The following is a 9,245-nucleotide window of genomic DNA, read 5'->3' as shown; positions in this document are numbered from 1 at the left end:
GCTGCAGCTTCTCTGCATTCAGGCACGTTTTCCTTCACTTCTGAAGGCGGCCTGACGATCCTCAGCTAGTCTAAGACAGTTTCACTTAGTTTCACTGTTGCTGTTTGCGGCAGTTTTGCTGTCGTCCAGTCAGTGGAGCTCTGAACTGCAGCAGCGCCTGTACTGACAGTCATGATGAACACTGGACCCGGAACAGGAAGTACCGCCTTTTGTTGGACGACGTATTCTCCCACATGATTGTCAGACCGGTTTTATGCTGCTGCTGCTGCTGATGAAGATAAATGCTTAAACCTCAAAATCAAAACAGAGCAGCACAATAGAAATGTGAAGAAGGCTTAAAATGATGTCACGTCTCAGCGGAGCTACCTGGACCAGCCGGCCAGGAGCTCACCTGGTGATTCACTGCAATGTTTTGGTTCGGTTTGTTGCCCAAAGACACTTTGACACAAGAGAAGAAGTGACATCAAACTACCAACCCGCTGAGTCAAGACCTTCTCAAATTCAACATTTGGAATCAGCTCCACTTTAGTGTGATTTGACATTTTGTCCGTAACTCGATCTTATTATCCCGTTAAATCATGAACAGACTGAGTGTCTTTGTGTTTTTCTGTGTCGGCCACTCTTCTCTCTCCGCTCTGCATCACTGTGGAAAACTACTGTGAGCGCTGCGAGCAAACAGACACCTCAGTGTCACGAAGAAGTCAGCGACAATTATTTCATTCTGTCAAATATACTGTATTTAGAAAACGTATACAGTCTGTGGGCAGAGTGAGCAGGTAAAATTAGAGCTTCTCATCTGGTCACGAGTTGTTATGAAAGCCTGTAATTATAGTCACAATATGAAACCTGAAGCAAAACAGAAACATCAGATCTCGTCTGAGCGGGAACAACACTGTCGCTCGTTAAAAAAAATCCTCCGTCAGCAATTATGTCATGGCTTATAATAGTTCACGGTGTGTCAGCGGCGGCTATTTTTAAGCCTTCAGTATGTGGCGTATGAGTGTGTGTGTGTGTGTGTGTGTGAGTGTGTGTGTTTATATTTGACTAAGGCGAGTGGCGGTTGAGAGGTAGGTCAGGGGTGTGTGAGCGGGTGACAGGATGTGCGGTCGGGCCGCTTCACAGAATCTGCTTAGTAATGTTGGTAAAGATAGAGCTGACCTCTGCGTCACTGTCAATGGCCCCCCTGTTAACCACACACACACACACACACACACACACACACACACACACACACACACACACGTGCACACCTGAATGGAGGCCAGTGTATTACAGGGTGTGGACGTGCACTGTTATACCAACACACAGAGAGAGAGGCGTGCAGGATGACAGAATAAGTCACACACATAAAAAGGTGTCTTTATGATCGTGGCTTTTATTTTGTAAACCACATCCTGTCTGACTGCTGTACATCTCATGTGTGATCTATTTCTGCATGAATACATGTTCGCTCATATTTAGAGCTCGTGCAGTTTTTCTGCTCACCGCACTGCCATCTTGTTTCCTTTCTCATCCGGCCTGATGTCATTTTCATGCTATTTATTAATCAAACTCAACTGTTTGAGCTCCGTCGCCATTTTCTCAGTTGAAAAAGAGACGTTACTCTCACAGCTCGGGAACTACAGCAGGTTGTCCAACAGTCCGAAGGTTGCTGGTTCGAGTCCCAGGCTCCTCTGGCTGCATGTCAAAGTATTAGTTGTTCTGACACCAGTACTGGATGTGCAGACGATACTGCAATAGTGTGCTACAACGTTATCGGTGTCATCGTCTCTGCACCGATCTGATACCGCTTCATTTAGAAACGCGACCCTGCTACTGCCCAGTTAGCTCCGTTAGCAACAGCAGCTCTTCTGCTCTTCTCTAAAAGCAAACAGAGTGTCATCTAGTTATCGATATCTCCAAAAAAACACACACCAAGAGAATCTAGATGGTTAAGAATATGTGTGTCCTCGACCAGGGCTGCATGTACCTCCTGAAACTAAATACACACACAGACACACACTCAGCGGTCGGTCAGGTAGCAGCAGCTGCTCTCACCTCTGCACCGATTCTGTTCTCTCCGCTGCCAAAACCAACATCCTCACCTCGGCGGCTCCTCCTCCCCTCGGCTCTGTGGAAACAGGCTTCAAAGTTTCTGGGTTTCTTTAAGTGCAGCTCTCCCATATTTGACAGCTTCCAACTGCATAAACATGTCCGTCGTTAATGTTTGCAGAGTCTGCAGGTTTCCTCTGCAGTCGTTAACCAGCGGTGAACCCGCCGGCCGGCCTGCCAGCACCAGCATGAAGCGACCGTTTCACAACTCTGAACTGTTGAACCAAAAGAAAGAATTGCACCTCGGCAGGAAGAGAAGAGCTCGCCAGCCGCCTCAGCTTCTGTAAAGTCCAGATCAATAAAACATGAACTGGGTTTAGGCTGTATTTTTCCATGAAATATTCACATATTCAATTTTTTTTGAGGATGTCCAGAAGGTTAAAATTTACATAGCCAAGTAAAAGATCCAAGTCAGACATTTAGGTTTGAAAAGATACAGATTTATGATGCTTCTGCCGGAGAACTACTGCCTTGTAAAGTAGAGACTTGATATCTGATAGTGAACAATAATGAGATGGTGACGAAACATTTCAACATCTTGTCTCTTTGCCAGAAGTTATGACCCATAAAACTGTTAGCAGGTCTTGTTTTGCACAGACAAGAAGCTTGTGTACTTTAATGGCGTCCAGACTACGCAACATTGATGTCGTTCACGGTGGTCACATGTCAGATTAAGTAACCAAAGAGACATAAATTCTTGCTGTGTCTTGGTCGGGATTATCAACTGGGAATTGTCAATCATGGCTGCCAAAGCTAGCATAGCAAACAAGCAAGTTACTCGCTGGGTTGCTTAAGTGCCTCCGCTAATTCTTGCCAACATTTGAAATGTTTGACTCTGTCACGGTCGTCCCCTCGAGGCTGTTGTTGCCACAGCTCGATGAACCGTCCCTGTACGTCACTGCTCAGCCTGACAGCAGCCTCGCTCCTCCATGTCGCCATGGTTACAAATACCCGTCAGAGCACTCTGTCATCCTATTGGTCGGCGTCAGGAGACACCTCGGAGGGGATGTCGAACCAGGAAGGGAGAAAAACTTCTGACCTGCTAGACTTTTCGTTGGGGTCTCGTGGAGCGTCCCAGATGCAACAGCGCTGTTCTTTATTTATGTGGCACCACACGTCTGTTCATTCAGGCGCAACGCTGGAAATATGTCGGCCACGACCACTTTGTGTTGTCTGATCCCGGCGTTAGTGAGGTCAGTCAGGTAGCTCATCTCGCCTGGTGGGTCTAGTTCAGGTAAAAGACGCGACAGCCGACCTTCTTTACCGTGTGGTTTAGACACCAAAACCTCTTGGGTAAGTTGAGGAAATGATCATCCTTTGGGTTAACCTACGTACGTTAATCATGTAACAGTTACGTTTCTTTTGTGTCACAAGTGCACAAGTGACAATAATTTGCAGATAACTTCTGGTTTCTCTCGGGGTCTGAAGCATTTCCACCCCTCCTGGGATGAAAGTCGGTCTGTCCGTCCATCTCAGCCTGTGTTTGGACTTTGCTGCTCTCGAGGTTGCCGCCTAACAATTATCATAAACATGAGTCGTAATAAGCCCAGACGTTAAAATCTGTATTTACTGAGTAACTGCTGGTTTTTTTTCCTTATGAGCTTTTTACAGATGGCCTTCAAGTATTTATTTAGTATTTGATGCTGTAAAGATTTTGGGCGTCACTAAAACACACACACACACACACACACACACACACACACACACACACAAAGTGATGTTCATGAAACGGCCAAAATAGAATTAACCTTCAACATGTCGTGGAAAATAACTGCACACAAACGGAGAGTGTGACTGTGTTGTGCCGTGAGAAATCTCATCATCTGGGTTGAAAATGGAAAGTGCAGGCGGCTCGTTCAGCTGGGTTGAAACCAGGTGACTGAAGCGGCGTGACTAATGGTGGATGCAGCGCTCGTAGTCATCAATCTCACAGACCAATCAAGGCCCATATTCTCACTGAGCGCGCTCCAATCAGGCCTGGAGTCCTTCTCCACAGGATGCAGGATGATTATTCAGTGTTATGTTGTATTTATTCATGTTCGTCTCGCCCTCCGAGGAACCTCAGGCCTGCCAGGAAAATCTGACCTCACAGCTTTAATGCTCTTTGAATCCTTCGGTTGCACAAGTGTTTCCTTATTTTGGCAATTATCTACTATTTCTAGTTTCAGTTCAGTTTTTTTTTTTTTTTTGAGTTCAGACGGAGGTCAGTGGTGGAGCTGCAAAATGTCCAGCTGAGAGAAAAGAGATTATATGTTTAACTCATCAGAATAAACACGTTTCTGGAGTGAATGAAGTGCGTCTGTATTCATGTGAGAGTCAGTTCTGGTTTAATCTGCAGTCATAAAACATCTGCTTATAGTTCAGATCCGACCCGCTTTCATTTATTCAGTTCTGATCACACAGATCAGTGAAAGTGTCCAGTTACATTACACACTCGTACTGGTGCAGAGGAGGCGTGATGGCAGAACGGAAGTGGATGATTTTGGGAGATGAAACACGACACGAAAGCTCCGGCAGGAATGAAGTCAGCGACTGGAATCTAAAATCTGAAGATGTCAAAGGAAGAGCTCCATATTTTGGGAAATGTACCTGCAGTCTTTCTGAGTTTGAGCTGAAGGAGGTAAATGTGATCTTGCATCGGCTCTGAGGACGAGACAAATGCAATCATGTTATGCAGATGCTTTGCAGATAGCTTTACAACTCACTCAGTAATCGACTTGCCAGGGCTTCCCCGCAACAGGAGGCTGCTGCAGGAGGGTGGTGAGCTGTGTTCACTTTACAAAGCAAAGTTAGCTGCTGTTTGATGCCTCCATCTATGTGCTGGGACTCTATTTGTACTGTTGCTGAAGTTCGGCGCTGCTCTCAATATTATTTGTGGCTTTTTGATGGTGGTCTCTTGTTGGAGGCGTATACTGAAGTGTATTGTTCTCATGTGGTCTTTTCTGAGGTTGCTAAATCTACATAAGCTAGCAGTCCGCAAACTTGATCTCTCTTACTCGGTGTCATGGTTTGTTAGACTGTGGATTAAACTTACAGTGGAATGTCCCTTTAAGGTTTCACCTAGAAATCAACTCCGGGCTGCTTCTGTCTGCAGCGACGGTGTGCAGGAGTCTTGTCAGCACCGTGAGGTTACCGGGTTTAGTGCCATCATGTCAGTACAGAGAGGTTACCATGGCAACACTCTGCGTGTCCAACATGATCAACATCTCTGTTTTTTAAAACTGCTGAAGATGTTTGCTTCTCTTCAGTTTGCAGGATGTAGGAGGATCTGTTGGCAGAAGTTGAACATGATGTTGGTCATTTTGATTTCATTACAGTATGATCACCTCAGGTCACTGTAGACATGACACAAAATTAATGACTTGACTTGGACCTGGAGAGCGTTTACACAAACGGTTCTTCGACACTTTCCAAATGTTACTGGACAGAATGGCTCAAATCATGACAGTTAGACGAGTCATCTGTGGGGTTTGTGAGGCTCACAAACAATTTATTCACCATTTTACAGAATGTCTTACACAATTTAAGATCATGGGAAAAGTCTGTTTGGGCCCCAGTGCATCTGTGATGATGTCATTACTCTGTTTGGCCACTAGGACGACCGGCCTCATGGCCTGGGACTCTTCCTGGTGGACGGAGCTCCACGAAGCCGTCGTTGCAGAGGAAGTTCACAGAATATAAGGACCTAATGACAAATCCATTAAAACCGCTCACATCTCAGTGATCCTAAAGAGAAGACAGGAGTATTTATTTTTCCTGTTTTTTCGTATGCAGCACAAAGTTTCAAAGAGGAAAGACGAGAACGTTCAGATCTTAGTTTGAGCCTGACTCGTTGAGCAAAGCTTGTATTTGTTTTGTGTCCTAATATTTATTTAGTTCATATTTGAAGTAGAACCTGTCACACTGACTCATAACGACTCAACAAACTCAGTTTTTTTAGCGCTCAGTCAGCACAAAGTCTCCGTCTCATCTTTACTTCACACTTTTCTTAATCAGCATCTGGTCGACTCGTCTGCCTTCTGCTGCCTCGTCTCCGTCAGGACCTCCGTCTCAAGGCCGTCTGCCCGAGTGTCCACTGCGAAGACCTTGTGACGATAGGAGAGAGATATCCACACGCTCGAGATAGTACGGGTGATTAGCGCTATCAGCGGTGCTGTGCAGAGTAAGCAGCGAGCCTTGAGACGGATCGGCGTGCAGCGGGTCGAGTGTCATCGCTGCACGGTCAGACGTGAGTCAGAGCTGAGTCAGCGGTTTGGCTGCAGACATGATGAGGACGGTTCAGTCTGACACGAGCTGCTGTCCGTCCTCGCTGCAGAGCCTCGTGGTTTCATCTGGACACCTTCTGACCCGGAGGATGTTCAGTTATCTGATTAACTGTCACCTCCAGAGGATCCTTTGTGATCACTGTGAGTTTAACAAGTAGAATGAATGTCTGAAAATAAGAGTCAGTCACACAAAGACATTTATAAGAACCAACAGAACAGTGAGCGACAGACGAGGGATGAAGCGCAGGAGAGTCTGAGGCGAGCAGAGCTGAAGGTTCGTCAGACGGAGGAACGTTTCTCTCTCTTCTTCCTGCCACACGAGGCCTTATAAGGCTGAATCGCCCGTCTGGTCTGTGGAAGCCGAGGGCCTCATTAAGGAATTCAGCAGAACCAAAATAAAGTCAACATTTATTGAGCGTTAAAGAAAACTGAATATGAAAGGAAAGGAGCAGAGGATGAGGAGGGGGTGGAGGCGGACCCCGCCCTGCCAGCGCACTGTGTTGTTATTTTTGGGAGCTGTGAATGGAGCTGTTATAGTTCAGCTATGGGAGGTGTGTGTGTGTGTGTGTGTGTGTGTGTGTGTGTGTGTGTGTGTGTGTGTGTGTGTGTGTGTGTTACGGAGTAGAGGCCTTCGTCTGCCATGTGAGGAGGAACACCTGCCACTTCAAGCTTTTAAAGTAACGGAGCTTCAGCGCTTAGAGACGGAGACAGAGCCGCCTTCACTGCTCGGGTCCAGATCAGATGTCTCCTGCTGCTGCAGTCAGATCCTTTAGCTTTTAATTAATCTGAATGTAAGTTTACATGACTGAAAAACCTAAAGACTTTCTGGAACTGTGCTTGTCAGTTTTCCTTCCTCTGGGTTGGGTGAGAAAATGGAAATTAATTTGATCTGTGTGTTCGAAAATGGATTTTAAAAAAAAGGCTGTCGTTAGCCTAGCTTAGCGCAAAGACTGGCAGCAATTTGTAAATTGGAAGCGAAGGAGTCTCTTAAATATAGCATGAAGTCACTGTGCCCAGCAGCTTTTGGTAAATTAGCTCCAATGCTAATAAATGCTGCTAAAAACATTTTTCATTCAGCAAAGGAAATAAAGAAACAAAGATTTTTATCATGTCAAAAACAAACCAACCATGCAAGTGGAACAAAAGTTAAGCCAGTTTGATGAGAAAAGATTTAGATGAAAGAAAACTGAAGCACTAAAAACACAAAGTGAAGCTCACTGAAGAAAAACAAACTGCAAAACTTTTGATTAAAGTTGGTTAAACATGGTCACAATTAGAGCGACGACACATGCTAATGTTTAGAAGGTCTTAGGTTTTAACAAGTGAGCATGTGAAATGTCTATGTGGTGCTAAACACAAAACCAGCTGAGGATGATGGGAAATATTAGTTGAGCCAGCTGTTTTTCAATGAATGTATTATTTAGACTCAGCCTCCACTTTCCCCTGGTGGCCTCTTGTGGTATTGCATCGAGCTCCTTTATGTAGGAGATATCTTATAAAATTGTTGACCTGACAGGTTTTACTGCTGTGGGTCGGATGGGAACCTGTGGATGAGGCCAGCAAAACAAACACTTCTTCATAACCAGGAAGTTAAACTGAGAAGCTTGGAGAGCAAATCTGATTGGAATAATGTGGCACCAGTGATGGCACTATTCAAAAAATCCAGCATCACCACTGTTCATCCTGAGGAGACCATGAATCTGTGCATGATGTCTTCACAATCCACCCAACTGTGTTTAAATTCTACTTTGTACCAACAAGGTGAACCTGCTGGTGGCACTAGAATAAAATTCATCCTCTGGGGAAGTTATTGGACCGAACAAGGTCAGACGATACATCTCAGAGGGATCCTCAGGAGGAGAAATGACGGGATTAACAAACTCATTAAGATTCAGACTCTGGGGACCAGGAACGATCTGCACCAAATATCACAGGGATTCGTGACTGTTGAGATTCATTCAGCTTTTAATTGAGCAGTTTTAAATCATACATAAGCAGAATTATCCACCGCGATACTGTGAAGTGAAGTCAGAGTGTGTTTCTGTCCGGTTCTATAAGCTCCAGAACTCCGGCCTGGTTCAGACGGAGGAGACACAGAGACGTAAATCAGATGCCGATGATTCAGACGTATGCAGATACAGACAGATACATGTTCAGGCCGCTGGAAGTAATCAGACGGACATGAATGTGCGACACATGAATGCAAATATGATTCAAATATGCAGCAGAAATGCACAGTATGCAAGTTTTACCACACAACACAGTAGGAGATATTAAGGTGTGTGTGTGCATGTTGTGTGTGCCTGCATGCATCATTCCCCTGGGTAAACTTGTGTGTGTCTAATATGCTTAGTGTGCAGCTCTGCAGTCTGACCACAACACCTCCTCCTCCTCCTCCTCCTCCTCCTCCTCCTCCTCCTCCTCCTCCTCCTCCTCCTCCGCCGCTGCCCTCCCTGGCATGCCCAGCTGATTCAGACCTCATCACCACTTATTAGCGGGGTGGTAAATATTCGCTGGGCTGTGCCCGGGGTTGGCACGGCGGCCAGCTGCAAACTCATTATCACTTTATTATTCTCCGTGTCTGCCTCTAATTTATTCCCCTGCTGCTGCCACACTGCTCGGTGCCTGCCCGCTGTGCCTCGAGAGCACGCCCGGACCTCCTCCTCCTCCTCGTCCTCCTCCTCCTCCCCTTAATTCTCCCTCTGCTGAAACGCTGAGGCTGTGGGAAGATGAGGTGGGGAGGGCGGCTCTGAGAGGAAATAGGGGTTATTGTGGAGAGAGGGAGGTGTGCAGGGATGGATGGAGGTGCAGGCGGAGCAGGAGCTCATTACTGTGATGCTGATTTGGGAGAAGGGGAGTCAACCTGCTGGAGGGAAGTGACCCTGAGCG

At 46.1% G+C, this 9,245-nt stretch overlaps 1 long non-coding RNA gene across 1 annotated transcript; it reads right to left on the bottom strand.

Moving 5' to 3' along the window:
- Positions 1-1,355: 1,355 nt before the first annotated feature.
- LOC119028847 lies at positions 1,356-2,366 on the bottom strand. Its single transcript, XR_005077821.1, has 2 exons — positions 2,038-2,366; positions 1,356-1,860 (listed from the first exon to the last, which is right to left on the bottom strand). It is a non-coding gene; the product is annotated as an uncharacterized LOC119028847 (long non-coding RNA).
- Between the last annotated feature and the right edge of the window lie 6,879 nt (positions 2,367-9,245).

The sequence above is a fragment of the Acanthopagrus latus genome, chromosome 11 (assembly GCF_904848185.1).
Source record: "Acanthopagrus latus isolate v.2019 chromosome 11, fAcaLat1.1, whole genome shotgun sequence".
Taxonomy (NCBI): Eukaryota; Metazoa; Chordata; class Actinopteri; order Spariformes; family Sparidae; genus Acanthopagrus; species Acanthopagrus latus.
The sequence above is the reverse complement of the archived record's forward strand: the minus strand, read 5'-3'. Positions and strand labels throughout refer to the sequence as shown.